This window comes from Crocuta crocuta, unplaced genomic scaffold (assembly GCF_008692635.1).
Source record: "Crocuta crocuta isolate KB4526 unplaced genomic scaffold, BGI_CrCroc_1.0 scaffold255, whole genome shotgun sequence".
Classification (NCBI taxonomy): Eukaryota; Metazoa; Chordata; class Mammalia; order Carnivora; family Hyaenidae; genus Crocuta; species Crocuta crocuta.
In genome coordinates, this window is record NW_027530670.1 from 1445731 (window position 1) to 1467989 (window position 22259).

At 41.8% G+C, this 22259-nt stretch overlaps 1 protein-coding gene across 4 annotated transcripts in view; it reads left to right on the top strand.

The window, feature by feature from the left end:
* The window catches only part of DENND2B (DENN domain containing 2B), a 153227-nt gene that overhangs the window by 14340 nt on the left and 116628 nt on the right, over nt 1-22259 (top strand). The window contains exon 1 of one of the 4 annotated variants that reach the window (XM_077769156.1): nt 15031-15087. The exons of the other annotated variants lie outside the window; for them this stretch is intronic. The gene's annotated coding sequence lies outside the window, so the exon portion shown is untranslated. Of the gene's footprint in view, nt 1-15030; nt 15088-22259 lie in introns of those variants that run through there. 4 annotated transcript variants of the gene reach the window in all.

The window sequence follows — 22259 nt, forward strand, 5'->3', positions numbered from 1 at the left end:
TAGTGTTTTTTTCCTGTTTTTTTTTTTTTTTTGTGCTTGATATTCTCCTGGCCTTCTACTTCATTCCCTGGCAAATTCATCCTTCACAACTCAGTTCTAGGCAGACTCAAGCCCTTCTCTGTACTCTAGAGGTATGATTATTATAGTTACTTATTTACATGTCTTTCTTTTCTACTCATCATTTTCTTTTTTTTTTTAATTTGTTTTAAATGTTTATTTATTTTTGAGACAGAGAGAGAGACAGAGCATGAGCAGGAGAGGGGCAGAGAGAGAGGGAGACACAGAATCTGAAACAGGCTCCAGGCTCTGAGCTAGCTGTCAGCACAGAGCCTGATGCAGGGCTCGAACCCATAAACCGTAAGATTGTGACCTGAGCTGAAGTCGGACGCTTAACTGATTGGGCCACCCAGGCACCTCTAAATATATATTTTTTTACCTGTGGTATCATTCTTAGAAAGATCTTCATGAGAGAATATTAGATAAATATCCATTATATATTTTCTACCTCTTTTATGATGTCATTTTTTGCATTTAAGTCTATACTCAATCTGGAACTTATTTTGTTACAAAATTATACTAATAATAGTTAATTTTTTGAGTGCATATTATATGCCAGGCACGTGCTTCACTTGTACCAATTCATTTAATACTTTCAACAAACGTGTACCACAGGCACTGTTAGTATCACTGTAAATTGACTTGTTGAAGGTTGTTCAGCTAGTAAGTGGCAAAGATAGGATTCAAATTCAGATAGCTGAGCCCTAGAACCCATGCCTTTAACTACTCTGCTAATTTAATTTTTTCCCAATGTCCTAATGTCATTTGTTAAGGAATCCGTTCTTTTCCCACTGTTTTGAAATTGCCAATTTTAATCATATGTTAAATTTATACATATACTTAGTTGTGTTAGTATATTTTTGTTCTACTGAGCTGTCTGTCTGTTTTGGTGATAATGCCACACTGTTTTAATTTGTGTAGTTGAAAGATGGTATTCTCTTCACCATTGCATCCCCAGTGCCTGGCAGTGACTGTTGGCCTTGTAGGTATTTAATGAATATTTGCAGAATGATGTCACTCTTGGAGGTTCCTGGATAGAATTCAGAGGGTCTGCAGCTTGGTTAGGAAAAAATTACATCATCATTTTCATTGATCTCAGACTGAAATTTAATATTTCTTTTAATTATGAATATAGGCAGTAAAGCACCATAGTAATAGCACTACCTGTGACTTTGTCATAGATATTTGCCAGGGTGAAACTTAGGTTAAAAACTCTTGCTTTACTATATTTCTTTCTTGAAGCCATTTTATCTTTGTGTCTCATACCTAGGCAGTGCCTGATACTTAGTAGATGCCCAATAAATATGCTAATTTTAAAAACATTTAATTTTCAAATATGCACAAAAGTCAGAGAACTGCATAATGAGCTCCAGTAATGACTTCTTTATCCAGTTTCAAATATCAGCATTTTGCCAGTTTTGTTTTATCTATCTGTCCTCATCTCTGGATTATGTTATTTTATCCAATGATATTTCAGAAAGCATATCTAATTGATAAGGACTTGAAAATATATAGCCATTCTTTTTTTTTAATGTTTATTTTTATTTTTGAGAGAGAGAGAGTGAGAGAGAGAGAGTGGGGAGGGGGCAGAGAGAGAGGGAGACACAAAATCCAAAGCAGGCTCCAGGTTCTGAGCTGTCAGCACAGAGCCTGATGAGAGGCTTGAACCCACCAACCTTGAGATCATGACCTGACCCAAAGTTGGACGCTTAACTGATTGAACCACCCAGGTGCCCCCCAAAAACATATAGCCATTCTTAATACATTTTTTTTTCTTAAATAGTTTATTGTCAGGTTGGTTTACATATAACACCCAGTAACAGAAGTAAACTAATTCCTTAATATCATCTGTTACCCAGCTTGTATTTAAATGTCCTCTGCTGTATCAAAGGTATCTTTTTACTTCAATTGGATTTTTGAATTGGGATCCATGTAATACCCACACTTTGTATTTGGTTGATATTGCCTCTTTTTTCATGTTAAAGACATTGTATAAGTTATTTGTTAACTTTTCTTCATGTTCTGATACTGCCCCTCCTCTCCTTCTCTGTTGCTTACTTTGGTATGTTTTTACTAATACTTTATTCTTGACAGTTGTTCTTTTCCTATTGAATATTTTATCATTTTAGTAAATTGTTGATTTTGGTTATTTGGTTTTATTTTAAAAACTTAAACACTTGCCTCATTTAAAGTTGTTCTTTCAGCTGTATTTTGGACTGAGGTATGTGATGTGTAAATTTCTTAAGATCAAAGCTCTAACAGATACTTCTTTTTCATTTTCTCAAGAAGTCTCACTTTGTTAAATAATTTGAGGTTAGGAGCCCCTGAATGGCTCAGTCGGTTAAGCATCTGACTTCGGCTCAGGTCATGATCTTGTGGTTTGTGAGTTCAAGCCCTGTGTTGGGCTCTGTGTTGACAACTCAGACCCTGGAGCCTGCTTCAGATTCTGTGTCTCCCTCTCTTTGCTCCTCTCCCACTTGTGTATGCATGCTCTCTTTCTCTCTCCCTGTCAAGAATAAATAAACATTAAAAACAAAAAAATTTTTGAGGCAAAAAAATACTTTCTCTGGATGCCTGGGTGGCTCAGTTGGTTAACCATCTTCCTTCAGGCTCAGGTCATGATCTCATGGTTTGTGAGTTCAAGCCCCACATCAAGCTCTTTGCTGTCTGTGCAGAGCCCTCTTCAGATCCTCTGTCCCCCTATATCTGCCCCTTTCCTGCTCACACTCTTTCTCTCAAAAGTAAATAAATAAAAACTTAAAAAAATTTAAAAAGTACTTTCTCAGAATTTTATACACATCTGTGGGCCTTAAACATATCCTCTGTAAAATTGGGAGAAATTGAGATTTGGGTCTTTTCTACCGGCAGAATTTTTTATTTATACTTCAAAAATATGGGAATGTCATAGTGTTAATCTGTGATTGTTGATTTTTTTTCAGAATTCCATAAATCTTTTGTATTTGGACCAAACTCTTTTATCTTTTCTGCACAGTTTGCTTCCATGAAACTTTTAATTACAGATTTGAGGCCATTTGTTGAAAGACTTCAATTTGCAGGGTGTTTCTCTGAGCTGCATTCCGTCTCATGATTTACAGCTTATGCATTATTGAATCTCTCTTTTTCTTTCATTAATTTCTGCATATTATATCTTTTTCTTGATTAGCTTTTTCAATAGCATCACTTCTGTTTTTATCACATTTATCTCTTCATTGCTTTAGTATGGACCTCCTGTTTTTACAGCCTGTACTTGTATAGTCATTATGATGGTCTGTTTCATCTCCTTGAGAATTAGAAGATGCCAACTGTTCTGTACATTTGATTGATTGAGTGTTTACTGTGGGGAAGGCATTCCATTACAGGGATTAGCTGTGTTTTTGTTTCCTACCATAAGTTTTTTTCTCCTTTGCTTATATCTTTTTCCTGTTTCTCCATTTTTCTAAGTTTACTTGTTGATTCCCCTTTCATAGTTTCAGACTATTTTGTTTGCACTGTATTTACTGAGATTTGTGAGAAGTGCTTTTCAATATATTGAGATCTCATTTCAGCCTCATTATAAAGGGTTAAGGAATTGAGGCATTTAAAACATTTTTCTGACAGTTTAATTAATGATCACCTAATTATAAACCCCCCATTTTGGAAAATGACTTCATAAAAGGAAATGAAATTCCAGATTGCTGTTTAAGTTTATTTATTTATTTTTTCTTTATTGGGAGAGAGAGAGTGAAAGCATTGGAGGGNCAGGCTCTGCACTGCCAACCTGGAGCCCAGAGGGGGCTCGAACCCACAAACCACAAGATCATGATATGAGCTGAAATCAAGAATAGGACACTTAACCGACTGAGCCACCCAGGAGCCACCCCCCTGCCATTTCATTTTTGTTAATATGAACTTGAAGGAAGAGCCCAGCCATGATGGGAGAAGCTCTGAATGAAGATGTGGCTTGTGTCTGAGAGGCACAGTGCTGGGCTTGCTTCTGGAGAGCTTCCCGACTGCTGTAGCCTCCAGGTCTGTGATGGCAGTTGCGCTCCTGGTGTCCCCTTTCTCAGTCACTCTGCTCCCACTGGGCCAGAAGTGGGAGAAGGCATTGCTATTATTCATTCTGACTCTTTTGCTGTTTCTGTGTCTGGTGTTTGAAAACTCCCAGGATAGCAGAGGAACAATTAGAAATATTTTTAAGAAAATGAATGACTTTTAGTAACCAATCCTTTCCAGAATGAGATGGNCAGACAGAGTACAAGTGGAGGAAGGGCAGAGAGAGAAAGAGACACAGAATCCAGAAGCAGGCTCCAGGCTCTGAGCTGTCAGCATAGAGCCCCATGCAGGGCTTAAACTCAGGAACCATGAGATCGTGACCTGAGCTGAAGTCGGACGATTAACAGACTGAGCCACCCAGGTGCCCCAAAAGAATTTTTGAATATAGATCTCTGTGTAATTTGGGTATATAACTCAGAAAGAGTGCAAAGATTGATATTGCTATAACAAAATTTCTTTCATTCCTATGTAGTTATTTATGTGAACAAGTTTCTTGGCCCTTGCAATATATAGACTAGAAATGGAAAAATTCATGCATTTATAATAAAATTTTATTTTTTATACTTAATACAAATTTGTAATATGAAGTTTTTGAGTAGTTGCATAATGGTAATAAATATAATGAAAGCTCAACCCAAAAAAATTTTTTTGAACATTTAGAGTCTATATCATAGGATTTAAAAATATATGTATAAATATATTTATGCATAATACTTATATTGCAGAAAAATATCAAAAGTCAATAAAAGATTTTCAAGCATAAATATTAGGATACAATCCTGAGAAGGAAATAAAAAGTAAAAGTTGATAGAGAAGAAGGAATGGGTATAAAGTTTCATGGTTTTTTAAAAATGGATGGTGATGGGGTACCTGGGTAACTCAGGGAGTTAAGTGTCTGACTTGAGTTCAGGTCATGATCTCACGGCTCATGAGTTCAGCCCTGCATCGGGCTCTGTGCTGACAGCTCAGAGCCTGGATCCCCTTTTCGATTCTGTGCCTCCCTCTCTCTCTGCGCCTCACTGGCTTATGCTCTGTCTCTCTCTCAAAAATAAATAAATATTAAAAAAAAATTCAAATGGATGGTGATGGATTGTAAATCACTATGGTATTCAGACTTCATTGGATTAATTTGGACTCAATTTAAAAAAAAAGTAATGTACTTTCATTTTAAAATGCCAATACTTAATAGGCTACAAAGCATATTTCTACTGCTATTTATGATGCAAAAACATACGTTTAAAAGTAATTTTTAACTTAAACATAATGGAGGAGTACTTGTACATTTATAATAGAGTGTGATATAGGTGATTAACCAGAGGAAAAGGAAGAATAATAAGGAAAAAATGCAAAGGTAGCCTCAGGATCAGAGAAAGCAACCAGAGAAGGTGCTATTGGAGCTGAATATTGAGGAACTATGGGAGTTGGCTAGCAAAATAGAGGTGAAAAGGAAGCGGGAACAGTGTATGCAAAAGACCTGGAGGTATAAAAGAACATGGAGACTGGGGGAGATGGTTGGAGTGGCATGAGCTGGATGGGGATATACAGCCAGCCTGACAGTGTACTTCGATGTACACCATACCAGTGGTGGTGGGAGGTGGGGGACATGGAGGTAGGGGTTGGGGAGTGGAGGTCTTTTGAGGGAGCTCTTGCTAAAAGCCAAGCAGGAGGTAGTGAGGACAAGTGCAATCCATTAATGGTGCTTTTCCCCTAATGTCTGTTTCCCATATTGGTAATCTTCTAGACATTCTTACAAATGTAGAGATTCTTTTTTTTTAATTTATTAAAAATTTTTTAAAAGTTTATTTATTTTGAGAGAGGCAGAGAGAAAGAGAATCCCAAATGGCCTCTGCACTGACAGTGCGTGCAGAGTCTGATGTGGGGCTCAAACCCACAAATCGTGAGATCATGACCTGAGCTAGATTAAGAGTTGGATGCTTAGCTGACTAAGTCACCCAGGTGCCCCACAAATGTAGAGATTCTTATTTATATTCTGCTAGGGGAGAAAAGTGAGGCCCAGCTAGGTTCTATTCCACTTCTAGGTTTTATACCTCAGTAGTGATATGCAGGCTGAGATTAGTGCTAGAGTCCAAGGATTCATTCTACACACTGGCCGCATGCTTGGTTAAGGCCTTCAGCTTGTCATAAAAAAGGCTGACTACGTTTTTGGAGCCCAAATTTGAGATCCTTGATCAAATAAANAAACTTCTGCAAATTAAATCAAATTTAACATATAAATTTAACTAAATCACCCTTATAAAGAATTCAACTGTTTAAAATTTCTCTGGTCCCAGAAAAGATAGCACACAAGGTCATACTCCTGGCCCATCTAGTACTGGGAATTCTTTTGCTTTCATGATGGAGAAGCTCCCCATTATAGGGATCAAAATAAGAGTGCTGTAAAATAAGACTGTATATAGTCCTGAAAAAATTGATTACACTTTTTGCCTGTTTGAAATATTTGTTCTGCAAAGTGCTGGAACCCTGATTCAGTGTTTGCGTAGAGCAGATTGAATGAACTCCAAAAGGAAATCATCAAAGGGTTGATTTGATACCACACAGAAACACGAGGTGATGAGATGAGTGGTTTTTCCACATTTTAATATTTTCCAGGATGACACTGAAAGCCTTACCCTTAGAGAACCCGGAGCCACCTAATAATTCATTCTTCCAGACTCTTGAGAAGGGAAAATGGAAGATTTATACCATTCAGTAGCTGCCTTGAGCCTTTCCTAGGAGAGCCTGGAAAGGAATTGAAGACAGCCATGGAAATATAACCAGCAAGGCCTAACTCTTGGGGACAATAGGAGAGAATGCTGTCAAGCAAGTACTGAGTCAGTTCAGGAGATCTATTCTATGCCATTCACTACTTAACACTTTCATAAATCTAACTAATTATCTGAACGAGGAAGAAGTCAGGACTTGAAGAAATCAAGGAACTTGCCCAAGATCCAGAGTTTGAACCCAGGTTCATTTGATTTCAAAGCCCATCCTACTACACTGTGATACTTTCTTGTGCTGAAATCATGGAAAATGAACAATATTCTGGATTAAATTCAGGGAACTTATGGTATCCAGCTAACTGTTCTGAAAACCTCTGAGTATGCTTTATTTGGAGGCATTTGGGGAGAGGAGTAATGCTGTCTAGGAGAGAGGAATGGAGGGGAAACACTAGGAGTTCTTCAGATTGTCTGCTTCGTGGAAAGGGATTTTGTGTTGTGGCATCTGGTCCATGCTGGTGGCTTGGAGGAAGTGGCTCCTGAATTCATTTGCCACAAGTAATCCCTGTGAAGGAAAATGAGAGAAGACTAGCACACTCCAGGGATATGGGAATTTCACAAAACACGGTTTTTGCTTATTTCTTCTTTGAGGCCAACAAGGGATTCCCAGATTTAAATTTTTTTCTCAGGGAAAGAGACTAGAAATAAACAAAATCCTCAAATCTTATATCTTCACATCATGTAAGAAAGGGCATTTGAAAACTAGACTAATAAATAAAAACAAACAAGTAAATAAAACAGCATGAAAGGGCAGCCCTTTCCAAGAAAGCATCTTATACTCATCTTGTACAAAATTAGGTTAGTTTTAAAATATTTTGAATCAACAAAAATGACAACATAAAATTTGTTGATGTGTTTGTCAGTTTGGGAACTTTTATTTGATGGTACAGCGTTAGGAGGAGCTTGACTGTCTGGTTGTTTCATACTTTTTTTTTTTGATCACAGTTACTGTTGATAGTCCATTTCAACAGGTGTGTTGATGAAAACAGTTATCAGTAGTTCACTCAGAATGGAATATTCTGGTGAATGGAGAGAAGGGGAGTAAGAGCAGTTCTTAGCTTTTGGTTCAGTGGCCGGGCTAAGAAGGCAGCATGAGTTGCAACTCTAGGGTCTGACTGGCGAAGGCCACGGGGACAGTGTCGGCATGCAGAGACCCACCTGCCCCAGATTCCCATGCTCCCATGCACAGTGGGGGTGAGGGCTGCATAAGCCTCTCATTGCCCAGTATGGAACAGGTAGGGATTCATTTGAGAGAGATGCTGCAGATGGTAAAAAAAAAAAACAAAAAACAAAACACCGAAAACAAAAAAAATCTTTTATCATGGCCTGGACCAGTATTTAAGGGAACCACTCCTCTGAAGGAATTATCCTGTTTGGTTCTAAGATAATCTACAGGCAGAGGCCTACACAAAGGCCCATTGTTTTCTCCAGGGCAGCTGTTTATTACATTGGTGCTAAGGAGGGGTGTGGGAAGCCAGCAGGCCTGCGGTCTAGGTGCTCAGATGTGGGGGTGGTCCTGCTGCTCTGCTTGGTTGTTTTCTTCGGAGTCTCTCTTGTGGGAACTTGGGGCAAACTGCATTTTTCTCCAGGCAGTAAAGTCTTAGCTTCTCCTTCTACAGGGTCTCCATGCTCAGGAGTTTTGGTGTGAATGCCTAGTGCCTGAAAAAAAGCCTAAAGGCAGCTTGGGAATTCCCCAGCTCTCCTAGCCTGCCTCTTGGGTCCAAGGGAACACTTACCTTCTGCATTTCCAGGGACCAGCTAGGGGAAGTGTGTGTTTTGGCCTCTGGAGAAGGGCACTTTAGCTTTCCTGGCCTGTTTACATTAGTTTGGTCCTTTCTGCGTTTGATTACAAATGAGGTCTTGGATGGGGGATTTCCCTGCTTCCATGGGGGTCACTCCTTCCTTTTGTCTGCTTTCTCAATTTTTCCACCTGGAGAAGAGCTGTCCTCCCTCCCACCCCCCTCATCCTCCACCCTCATTATTAAAATAATTTCCTTGGCTTAACTCTTCCTGTCATGGACTTGGCCTAGTGGATCAGTTCACAATCAGGAAGCAATTAATCTGTCTCCTCAGATTCTCTTTTGCTGTGTTCTTTGATTTAATTAGATCTTTTTTCATTTGTCTGTCACTGCCTTAGTTGTTGGTGCTCTCCCCTAAAAAAGTGTTGTCTTCCAAGCCCAGAGGCTGGACTGCTTATTGGTTCTTGTTGTATTGATGCAGGATTTCCTGGTTCTTTGGAATGTCTGGCTGCTCCAGTAAAATGTAAACTCTCTGAGGTTAAGAGCTCTAGGTTCGTTTCTTTCTCTTTCCCCCAGTCTGTGGAATGGCATGTGAGAGGAAAGGTGGCTTTATGGGGAGGGTGACCACCACTAGTGGAATTTGCCAGTGAGGCTACCTCATCCTTGCTGCTCTCAATGTCAGCCTGTCCATGCAGAACACAGCTATGGCCATACCCTCTCTGAAGCGGACATCACTGTGTGCTAGACTGTGGGTCACCGTGGGTAGGTACAAGAGAAAACCCCCCTAGGGACAATGGTAGACGGCTTGCCTCAGACCTCTGTGTTCCTTTGTGCTGGCTCTCCTTTTCTTCTGGTTCATTTGAACAGTCCTGATTTCAGAGCCTCTGACACAGTTTGAAGCCTTTTCTTTTTTAAAAGTCCTTGGAAAACTCAAGTGAATTTCACTTGGTGGTGATAATTTTTTTACTCTCCTCACAGCTTTCACATTCTTGGGAGAGCTCTCTTGGGTAGTTGAGGTAGAATTTTTTAAAAAATCAGTGAACCTCGTTTTGTATAGTGACTTCTTCCACTCCCCCACGTCTTCCTTTAGATTTATCTTGGGTCCTGTTCTCCTTTTGGAAGAACCTTGTTTGGGTCCCTTGAGTTCCACTAATGACATTCCTTGCTAGTGGTTCTCTGCCTCCAGCCTGTCTACCCCTTTCTCGAGTTCCTTGTGCCCATCTCACACCCATAGATTCCTGTCTGCACAGCTTGATACTGTCCTATATTTTCTTGTGGCCTCTGTTTAGCCAGTTCTTAGATGGCAGTCTGTTTACATTCATTTCACATGTAGACCTAGAATCCTATTTTCAAATCTCAATTTTTTTTTTTTTTTAAATCTGATTCCCTTGCTCCTAGCTAGTCTCAGTTTAAGATTGGGTCTCCCTCTTCCTCTTGTGCCACCCACGTGCTGGCCTTAGCAATGGTCTTCCCTTCAGTTTCCCCATGTGCTGTGCCTACCTCACTCCCACAGTCTTCCCCTCTGGCGTAGATCACAAAGGAAATATTTAGTTAGTCTCTGCCAAACATTCTGTCCGTGTTGTTTTGCTTAAGAAGACATGCAGATAAACTGTTTTGATTCTTGGTCTTGGTGCTCTAGGGCAGATGTTCCTCCTAAAACGGAGGTATTGTGGTCAGCTGAAAGAGTGCTGGACCAGAGTTCGGAGAATTGGATTCTAGTCCCTGCCGCACTATTAATTTGTGGTGTGATATTGCGCAAAGCACATTTCTATGTCTCAATTTCCTTTTGTCTAAAGGAATCTTATGATAAAGAAGACAGGAATCTATGGGCATGATGGGAACCCAGAGAGTAAGTCTGGGGGATCAAGGACATACTAGATAGGCTAAAGGTAGAGAACCATTACTGTGAGTATCATTAGTGGAACCAGAAGGAAATGAAAATTCAAATGCAGATAAAATTAATATATATAATCACTCTGAAAAAATATAAGATGTGATAACAAAATGGTGGGAGTTTCTTGATCAGGATAACTTCAGAGATAACTGCCTTGCCCGTCCCTGGGGTTGCTCTGGGTCCACACCTGTTTGGTGTCACCCTTGGGATGTGGGAGGCTTGGCTTTCTGTGGGTTCAGTTCCAGAATTCCACCTCCTACCTTCTACCTCCTTCATAACCCTGGGAATATTTGAAAATCAGCCCAGATCCTCACCTGGCTTTGATTTCCTCATTATGTGGAGAATGGTCCTTGGAAGTTGTAGTTTCCAGAAACCTTAAATGTTTGCTAACATGTCCAACTTCTGCATTCATTGATCACTCCTTCTGTGCTTGGCTGTGTTCCAGTTCTTGTGTCCTAAAGGTGATTCTAGCAAGAAGGGGGGAACCTTTGGGGGATCCTGTCACTAGGAACTAGGAAATAAAAGTAGACAAAAGAACTGAGAGATGCCCTCTTGGTGTTCATGAGAGGCAGGTGTTTGAAGAAGAAACAAAGTGGTTTAACATCTTTCTAGGTAAACCACAGCCCCTGTTACACCTACTCAGATAGGCAGAACTACATCTTCCCATATCCCTACCAGTCCCCTTCTGAAAGGATTCTGGGATTTAATCACATCTTGCCTAGTTTATATTTTTTCTTTATAGTTAAAGATTTACACTGATTTCTTCCAGTGTAAAATGAGTTAGACAGAGATAGTCTCCGGAGTCTTTTGCTGTCCAGTGGTCCTTTGTCATACATAATCAGCAGAAACTTTCCTAAATGAGTATAGAGGATACTTGTCTCTGCAGGGTTGGTGATAGGGTCTTGTACTCACTTTTGCTCTGCCCAGCCCTGGGATGCTCTCAGGCTGCTGAAACATAGAACTGAGTGGAATGGTTCTGGGAGTAGAGTTATGTAATTGACTCTGTATACTTTCTTTTTTCCCTTTTTCACACACACACACACACACACACGCACATGCACGCACACACACACATATGTGAGAGAGAGAGAGAGAGCACACAAGTGGAGGAGAAGGACAGAGGGAGAAAGACAGAGAGAGAATCTTAAGTAGGGTCTATGCTAGTTCAGAGCCTGATGTGGGGCTTGATCTCATGACCATGGGATTATCACCTGAGCTGAAATCAGGAGTTGGACGCTCAAATGACTGAGCCACCCAGGCACCCCAACTCAATGGACCCAACTTTCAACTGTACATTGTACTCCATAAGCTCTGACTCCGTCATGGCCCTACATCACCAATGAGGGTGTCTTCTCCTTTACTGGGACTGGTAGAGCTAGGTGACCTAGAACTCTGGGATAGTTCCCGTTCTTTAGATAGCTACATACTCCAGATCATCCAGCTCCAAGGGGATAGGCAGTGAGCATTTTCTGTAGGCTTTGTAGATGTGTTCATTGTGAATGTCAGCATCATCTGGGCAAAATAAGGGCTTGACTTGGGTTTGATAAGGTTGTGAGCCCATATCTGACTTTTTGGTACTTTCCCTTATCCCATTTGGTCTTAAGTCCAGTTGTCCAAGGCAGATGGCACACCTGGTAGTTTTCAGGTGATGCCTGAGGTGCTGATGTGTCCTCCTTGCCACTCTAGTCCTTAATCCTCATGAGCCCTCTGGCTTCTGTCTCTCATCAATCATAGCTCATACTGTCAAAACACTGTGTTTTTAAAACCCTACTTGCAACCTCTTTAACCCTCTTCTTCCATCCTTTTTCTCTCCTACTTATTTTGCTTAGTTATCTCAGGAAGTACCCTCCTTGCCCCCTTGCCTCTTTGAGTATAGAGTGAAAGCTAGCCCTAATCATAGCTGAGAAGCAGGGCATCCAGAAGAACACTTTGAAAAGGAAACTCGGACATTTGGGAATGAAATTAGATGGTGTGGAAAAGCTAGGACTACACATCTTGTCCTTCTATATACCTTTTGAAATCCCTAAAAATACCCATCAAATAATTAATCTGTCCTTCCAGGGCCACAATTTTGGATATATAAAAATTATCTAATTTTATTTTTCTTATGTTTTGTCTTACTCCTAGTATTTACACAGGTATTTTTGTATATTTATTTGATGTAAACAGTATTTTGGCCACGTTATTTGGTAATGAGCTTATCTGGGTATTCAACTACCATGTCTAATATTGTTTCTTTGGGAAAATGTCTTCAGCTTATAAAAGTGACTGATAAAGAAGTGAAAGCCTAGTCTTCAGCCTCTGCCCCTGCTGGTGCTGGTGCCTTGGAAGGGGCTGACTCTATGTATTCCTGTCATCTGGAGAGGAAGTGAGGCGCTGCCAAGGGCATGCTAGATGAGGAGAGTGTGGTCCTACGCCTGCCTTTTGTCTGAGTCTCTAGGAGGAATCTAAAGATGCTGGAGTGTGCCATGCCTGCCTTTGCCTAAGCTCTTCCCCAGCCCCCCCACTGTGTGTCACTTCAGGAAATACTTTAGCTTCAAGACTGAAGAAGTACCCCCACTTTGAAAATCATGATCTAATTATTACAGGACCACATTCTTTAAACATGTTTAGTGGAGTTAATTGAATTATCCCCTCCTATTTTTTTTTTTAATGTTTTTTATTTATTTATTTCTAGGAGAGAGAGAGAGACAGCGTGAGCAGGGGAGGGTCAGAGAGAGAGGGAGTTACAGACTCTGAAACAGGCTCCAGGCTCTGAGCTGGCAGTCAGCACAGAGCCCGACGCGGGGCTCGAACCCACGAACCGTGAGATCATGACCTAAGCGAAAGTCGGACGCTTAACCGACTAAGCCACCCAGGCGCCCCATATCCCCTCCTATTTTTGAGTGAGAAATAATGCTGTGATGCTGTATCAGGCCTTGAATGGAAAGCTTCTAGTTTGAAGCTGGGTACATTTCCAGTGGGAGAAATCTGCTGCCAATTTATGAAAACTGAAGATGTCCCTGTGCTCTGTGTGTAAACTGCAGCATCTTCATTGCAGTGAGCCCTTCAGGAAAATAATTTTTGAATAAAATTCCAAGCTTCACTAGCTTCCAAGTGACTGGGAATTTCCTATTAGAGTGGGAAAGCTCATCCATGTGTTTTTGCCTGGGGACAGTGTGTGTCATTTAGTTCCAGAGAAGTTAGTCCATAGCTGATTTCCTCTTTCTTTGTCCGTCTTTCTCTGGTGCCCAGGAGTGGTGCAGTATGCACTCTGATTGTGGTTGGAGAATAAAATCTGTAACCTTGGGGCAGGGTGAGACTAATGGTTCTTCTAAGTAGCAGACCTTTCACCTTTGCCTCATTGGAACCAAGCTGTAAATAACTGAACTAACCAGCTACAGACGCTTATTGTGCAATTTTGAGGTGAGCATGGGCAAAATCCCAGGGGTTGGGAGGCAGACATGTGGCTACCAGAGAGATGACATCAGCTGATTTCCTGGTGCTGTGGAGGAAGGGGAGATTCCAGGTGCTCAGCTGCCTTACTGCACGCGGGGGTGTCTAATACCACCCCCAGCCCCGCTGGCAACCAAAGCCTTCACTTGGGAAAAGCCTTTGTCTAATTCTTACCCCTTCCTGTCCCCACAGGGACCTGAAATTGTCTTGCAGCTTTGGCTGTGGGAACAGAGCTTTGAGGAACGAAAATACATGTATGTCTCTGGGCATCTGTGTAGTTGAGTTGAATATGAGATGGGGAAGCATTATCTGTAGCTTTTAGAATCTATATTAGGAATTGTCCTTTTCTTGGATGGGAAAGCATTTTATGATTTAACTAGTTTCTTGTTAAAATTATCTGATTATTCTCTTTTGATATTCTTAATGTGATGACACTTAGTATATAGCAGGAAGCCATTTCTAATTTCCTGCGTTCTGCTCCTCCTCCTGGCTTCTCCTGGAACAGAACCTCACAAAGCCGTAATCTGTGACAATTGGAGAGAGCGCTTCTACAGGGAAGATCTTCCTCTTTGCTTAGCCTTGCCTCTTGTATGGGCTTCTGGGAACTGTGGTGGGGCTTCTTGGGAAGCCTGCAACCCCCAGTAGGTATGGAAAGTTTTATGACCTCTGAAGCATGACAGAGAGAATAAAGAATAGAGCTGGGAGGCATTGGAGCCTGTGAAACCCATCTGCTTACCAGCTTTACTTTTCTGTTAGATGTTGGGTACCCGGTCTAGTTCTACGCTCCTCCCCTAGGAACCTGGGAAAAAATGAAGCCACTGCATGGAAAGCGGGTGATAAAGCCATCGGCAAAAGCTGAGGTTCAGCTCAGAGGTTCAGGCATTCCCCACCCCAGGCCTGCCTTGGGTTTCTTTGGGGCTGTCAGTGCTTAGGGTTTGTTTCTAGGACTCTTGCTCACATTCAGGTGTACACACTGCTTACTTGAAGCCGTCTGGGGCCAGCCCAGGCGTGTTCTATCTGGGCGTGTTTCCACTGCTGTACTTTTTTTCTCTTCTTTTGGGCTTTCAGATAGGAGGACCTTCAAAGTCTCTGAGCTGCCAGAGTCCGTCTTCTGAGAGCCTGGTTCCTCCCCTTCTGGTCCCAGGAAGCTGTGGTAAGCTCTTGGTTTCCTTCTTAGCTGGGCACTTCTGGGAAGCTGTCTACATTCCTTTCTGCCCAGCTCTCTGCCTCTGGGGCTCTGTGGGGTGCGGTTGCTTCAGGCCTCTGTGATGCAGAGTGTTAAGGCAGTTCCACTGAGGCCAGTCTCTGGAGATGGCCAGGAGTGTGAAGGTAGAATTGCCCCTTCTTGCCATCCTGAAAGCAGGAGCTTGCTTTTCATGGGATGTGGTATGTCACTGATTCTTCTTAAAATTTTCTCCAACTTGCTTCCCTGTCTCCTTGCCACTCTGTAAGGGAGGGGTGAGGAAGCCTGGTGCTCAGTTTCCTGTGATCTTGCTTTGGCACTGGACATGCCTTTTGTGAGGAAGGAGGTTAGAGGCAGGTGAGAGAATCTATTTTTTGGTCCCCATATAGCTGAGTGTCTTCCCAGGCTGGGTATGTTGACACTGTGAATGGTTTATGGTGGCATCTGCTCATCCTTAAAGGCAAGTGCCACCCCTTTACCTGGTTTAAAATCTTAATGGAGGGCACCATCATCAGCTCCTGTAAAGTAGGAAGGGCCCACGAGAGCATTAAGAAGAATGAATATGCTGGGCAGAAGATAAGCCTGAAAGAGAGAGGCTACTAGCCCAAATACCACCCAAGGGACTGTGTGTGTATAGTGTGTGTGTGTGTGTGTGTGTGTGTGTGTGTGTGTGTGTGTGTGATGGGTAGAAGTGGAGGGTGGGCGTGAACACTTCTAATGAACAGGAAAGGGTAGTAAATCTGGAGAGGGAATGGAGGAAGCTGGCTGTGGAGAACATGGACGTTGTGAATTTTGCAGAGCTGTGTTTTAGAGTAGCTGGAGGCCCATGGGAGTGGGGAGGTGGGCATGCTCTGTTGTGCTAGCACTGCTGAATACCTTGAGTAGGTGGCCATGAATGCCTTCCTCTGTGAATAGAGCTGCTTCTGCGATAGCCCCCTCCACTCTGCGTCCGTATTATACCTATGTAATTCTGGTCTGTCAGGGGTCCTGGCCTAGAGTGTTCTGGGGCAGAGGCCCTGGGTCTGAGAAAGTAGGTTGGCCAGCCAGAGTCCCCACCTCTCAGTATGCTGGCTCCCTAAGGATGAGAAGAAGCATCTTTGTAGCTGCCAGTCCTGGCCGGCACAGCTTGCAGATGTGCCTGTACCCTGGTAGGTCACAAAACCTTCTCATGGATGCCCTGCCTCTTTGAGGTTGGAGAACTGACGGGGCTTCATCTGAAGCAGACCTACCTGAGGGGTACCCGAGTGGCTCAGTCAGTTAAGCATCCGACTTCAGCTCAGGTCATGATCTTGCAGTCTGTGAGTTTGAGCCCCGTGTCAGGCTCTGTGCTGACAGCTCGGAGCCTGGAGCTTGCTTCGGATTCTGTGTCTTCTTCTCTCTTTACCCCTCCCCCCTTGCACTCTGTCTTTCTGTCTCTCAAAAATGAATAAACGTTAAAAAAAATTGTTTTGACGCAAATGTACCTCCGGGACCCAAATCTGAAATGTGTGTTACAGAATTATTACGAGTCTTGGCTCTTCATCCCTCTGTGTCTCTCTTCCCTTTACCTTTCCGTCACTGTCAGGGATTGTGAGCAGCTGCCATCATCACACAGACTGATCAGGACATTAAGAATGGAGCTGAATTTAACTGTGCATGCTCCCCTGGTGTGCTCAGGCTCATTCTTAGAGAAGAGGTTAATTTGAACCTGTGATGATAAAGAGGGCCTTTCCACCCCAAGCAGAGTGGGTGAAAGCTGGAAGGAAAAGATGGGGCAGGTACTTCAGGAGTTGGGAGGGTATTGATTCTACCCCTTCCCTTTCCCCTCCTCTACCTCCAACATTTCCCGTGAGTGGTCCAGGGTAGGAGAGAAAACCAAGATCTTGCTTTTCAGCCATCAGGCAGTGTCAAGTACTTCTGAATTTTTCAGCCTAACCAGCATTTTGATGCAAATCTTGTATAATGCTTGTTTGTTGCCTGAGGGAACCTATAATCTCTAGGAGAGACAAAGTTTGTTAAACAGAGGATATCAAAGGTCTTAACTGTGTTTAGTTACTAACTGAATATATTTATAGTTCAGAAATGAGAAAGTTGTGTCTTAAAAGCTTTCTTGGAGGAGGCAGATCTTTGAGAGTTAGATGGACTTTATAGAAGCAAAGGAGAGGTAGGAAGTGTTGTGCATGTGGAGAAGAGAAAGAACATAGAATGTGGCATGGTCAGGGTAACTGCTGATCTGCCTTGGGAGTGGTAGGTCTAGTGGAGCAGAGCTGGCAATTTGATCCCTGGAACTTCTGCTTTGGTGCATAGGAGATGGGAAGTGAAGCAGTGAAGGTGAGAATTTGTAGAAATCACTCTTGTCGAAAGAAGTAGGGTAATTTTGGAGAGGAGAGAGATTGGCAGTAAGGAGACCTTCTAAAGAGTATGGGACATCAGCAACAGGAATAGAGAAGAAGGGGTTAAATCCAAGAGAATATTTAGAAGCAGAGCAAGTTGGACCCAAACATGGGATGTTAAGGATGAAGTTGAGGGAAAGACAGAAGATGTCAAAATGTCTGCCCTATCAGAGTGGACCATTACTGATAGCTTGTGTTTATGAAATACTTTGCACTTTTCAAAGCACTTTTTGATTCAGTAAGTAGCTCAGAGTTGTCTGGGCTCTTTATAGTTCATCTAGTCTGGCTTCATTTTCCAGATGGGGATTAGAAAGGAGAACTCACACAGCTGTTTAGCGGTAGACCTGGACCTCCAGTCTAGGCCTGCTGGCTCCTAAGGGAATTTTAAGAGAAGAATACATGGAGGAAGGAGTGTGGGATCATGGAAAAGTCCTCTCTAGTGGGGTGACATTAGGTGATTGCTAATTTCTGATCAAAATGAAGCTTACTCAGATGCCTTCAGACCAGCTCAGTGATTTTACTTACTAAGAATTTTTTTGTTTTTTGGGGGGAGGTGTTTGTTTGTTCTGTTTGGAGAATTACTAGACAAGGAAGGTGGATTCCTTGGGTCCTTGTAGTTCTGAGATTCTTAAGACTGCACCAAAAACTTATATGAAAGGTACTGAATTGGGTTTCCTGGGAGACTGGCTGGTTTCCCGTGTGGTCTTTTCTAAGGGAATTTCGAGTTAATTTGCTCCATATGATTTTCACCTTATGTGCTGACCACAGAACCTAACCACTGAGGAGGACACAACTCTGCTGTTAGTGGACTATAGCCAGAGATAGTCAGCAGCCAAGAACTCAATATTTGCAGTTACATTTATAGCTCTTTTTATATTATCCACCTTTCCCCACCTCCTCTTGCAACACAAGACACACACACACACACACACACACACACACAGACATACACACTTTACTCCCCTCACTCTCTCCTTCCTTTCCTCTTTTATTCTTTCTCCTTCACTGTTTTTCTAGTCTCATCCTCCATCCTCCATCTATGTCGTTTACACTCTTGTTTCTATCTTATTGTCTAAACAACTTCCTGTGTTGGAGTGACTTCCTGTGCTGGTTTGAACTCAGACAGGACTACAGCAAAGCGCCTTGGAATATCCGGCTTTGTTTGTATCCCCTGATGCGGTGACTGGCACCCAGCGATCAGAGCCAGAATCTGGGAGTCATTCCGGGTTCTTCCTTACCTCCATAGGCAGTCATCCTTCATCCTTCAAGTTCTTGTTTTCTGTTAAAATAGCTCCTGATCATCCCTCCTGATATCCATTCCCGTTGCCCATACAGCAGGAGAGCAAGCAGAGAGAGAGGTCACAGTTGAAAAAAGAAAAGTAAAGATGAGGGTGTCCTCAGAAGCATTTTGCAAACGTCCAAATCCCAAGTAGAGCCTTTCTGATTGCCTGTCACACACTTGTAGCCCTCTCCTCTGTGATTGGCTGCTGGCTGTGCTTCTGCTGGCCGTGTTTGGACAGAGTCTGAATGTGAAAAGGAACAAAAATTTAATAAGCAGTGGTAACTCTCTTGGGAGGACAGAGTCAAGCCTCATCTTCTTGGAGAGCTTTTCCCAAGTAGACTTGCCTCTCTTCAGTGCCTATAAGGCCTTTTCCTTGGAAGAGGTGTGTCTCACGCATGACTGATCACAGATGTTACCTGCATTGACATAAGTGGCTGCAGTCTTTCATCACCTTGACGACTCTCAAATGGTTGACTTCCTGTGCTTGCTCAGGTTTGAAGAGAGCCAGTGTCTCTGAGATATAGCCTTTGGAGTCCTACAGCTCATGAGAAAGAAGCCTTCTGCTGGCATCTGCTGTGCTGGGGACAGTGGTCCTTGACCCTTTTTTTTTGTACTCTACCCCCCTCCTCCCAGTCATTTAGCAGTGTTAGCCAACCGGTTACATGGGCTTTGGGCAATTGTGTTAACCCAGCATAAGGAATCCTGACACTGAGGGAATAATAGGCTTTCTGAATTCTTTCATTCCTTCAAGAGGCTAAATTGTACTCAGATATGTTCCTTGACATCCTTGGGAGCAATGGTCAGGAATTCCCCCAAGTATGCTATTCTCAGACTTCCAAACAAGGCTCCTCCTGTTTCTGTCCTTCAGGATCTTAAACTGCTTTCTCCTCTCCCTTTACTTTCCTCTGTTTTCCCCCGTATCATCTCACCTATCTTCCCTTTCTTGCAACCTGGGGCTTAATTTTTTCCCCTATTGCATAGATTCTTCTATTTTGACCTCTAAATGGAAGAATATTATTTTTTAAAATTTACTTATTTTGTTTTGAGAGAGAGAACAAGAGAGGGGAAGCAGACTTCTCTCTGTCAGCTCAGATGGGGCTCGATCTCACGACTGTGAGATCATGACCTGAGCCAAAATCACGAGTTGGATACTTAGCTGACTGAGCCACCCAGGCACCCCTAAGTGAGGAACACTTGAAAGCACCTCTTTGTATACAAAAGCCAGCTAGCTCTATTTTACATAAAAATGGGATACACCTAGTGCATGTATTGTTAAGGAAGGAGCTGATCCTTCTAGAACCTTCTAGGTTCTTACTCTTTGGAAAAATGACACTTTGTACTATAGGATGTTGAAGTTTATTTAGTGTGACACTCATCTGTAGACCAGGGCTGCCTTCCATATTTCTAGGATAAGAGCTGGGTTTTGAAGGGCTGCTGCTCTTCTCTCTTGCTGATTCTTCGTAAGTATTTAGAAGAAGTATCATAGTTTTCCATTTTGGGAGATAACCTGGCATGTATATATCCCAGCAATGTCTGATGGAGCTGAAATGCTGCATTCCTACTGTCTAATGTTTCAGTCACAATAGTCAAAACTGAGTCCTTACTCNCACTCTGCTAGTTAAAAATATCAGTTTGTAATTCTGATCATGATGAACCATGGTTTGGGGAGCTGATGGTTAAGAATTGTTGAGATTCTTGAGCTTCTCTGTGTCCTTACTAAAGCTTGGTTGGTCAGAGCCCCAAATGGGAGGTTCCAGTGTGAGTAGCAAGAATGACAAAGAGCAGATCCGGCAGGACTCCGCTGGCCCTTCTTTATGTGAGCTTTCTTTATCTCGTCTAGCCGCTAGTCCCCAGGAGATGACTCCATAGGGATAAAAGTGATATCTTTCTGTTCTCCAGGAGGATTTAAGAGCCTCATGAACCAGATATGTTATGTTACTTCTCAGTTTAAGGGGGTCCATAGATTTGATTTTCTTTTCTTCTTTCAGTATACTTGCCTGAGATATTATTAAGACTCCATTTACCCTGAGTCTGAACATATGATGTGTGTCTCCTGGATGCATGATTGTTCTAACGGCAATGGAGCAGAGTAAGACGTGGACCTCATTTGATCTGGGCTCTGTATTTAAATCAGTGAACCTGAAAATCACATGGATTCATCAGTTGACTCCTATTGAACCATTTCTCAAATCTTCCCTTATAGCATCTTCATCCTGTTGTTATGCAGTTTTTTTTCTAAACTTAGATATAAAATAAATATCTTTTGTCCTTTTAAAATTTCATTTTGTTATATTTAACTTATGGTTCCAGTTTGTTGAGGCCTTTCTTCTGATTCTTTAGTATATAAATTATCCCTCCCATTTAGTTTGTCATAGGCATTTCAGATAAGCATGTCTTCCCCAAGTCATTGATAAAAAGGGTGACAGTGATAGGATCTAGAACAGATGGGAAGTGGCCAAACTTCTGGGAGTTCCAGAGTGCTTCTTAGTTGATCTGTTTTGCAGCACCGTTCGGCCTCAGCTGTCCTTACTTATCAGACCATCCAGCTATCAGTATTTCTGTTGTATCCTTAAGATCAAGGGAGGTTTTTCTGAAGTCCAGATAAATTGTGCTTCTGGCATTTTTTGATATATGTGTGTGCATATGTATGTATTTATTTTTACGACATATCATATATATTATATACAAATATATATCATGGAAATATGTATGCATATTATTTTTAAAACCAAATTATTATTTATAGACCACTTGATATCTATCACTGTGTGTTTTACATGTAATGTCTCCTTTTTTCTCTACAATAATTTTATATTAACTTAATTCAATGAAAGTAATAAACTGTTTTAGTTTGATTTGTGCTTAATCTTTAGTGTTTGGTACTTGCTTTTCTAAGTCCTTTCCACTTTTCATTTTTCTTTGTTCTAGAGTTTTGCCTGTGATATTGCTTATTTAATAAATACTTATTGAGTACTTCCTATGTGTAAAGAAATTTATATGGTCTATTAGAAATTCAAAGCCTAATAAGAAATGATCTCTTTGCTCAGAAAAACTTATATGTGATTACAAATATGAAGAGATGAAAAATGGCTTGGTGGGGGAAGGAGGGAAAGCAAAATAACTCAGAAAAGAGTGACTGGGATGCTGAAGTTAGTCCATTTACCAGATTCTGAATGGAAAGCTCTGGAAGCCATAGTGGTGGTATGTTCCATGTCAGACCCTTTGTACAAAGATAGAAAGTATCCAATTGACTGACCGGTTTAAATCCTGTCCTAGTAGTTTGTTGGAGTGTCTTTCTGAGTATAAAAGTGAGGAGAGACTGGCCTGCCACGGGGGCCCACTTTTGAAATCTGTCAGTTAAAAATGTAGAAAGTACTTTTTTTTACATGTTCAGTTTAAATGTGAATATTCATGGGGCACCTGGATAGCTCAGTCAGTTGAGTCTGACCCTTGGTTTCAGCTCAGGACATGATTTCATATTTCGTGGG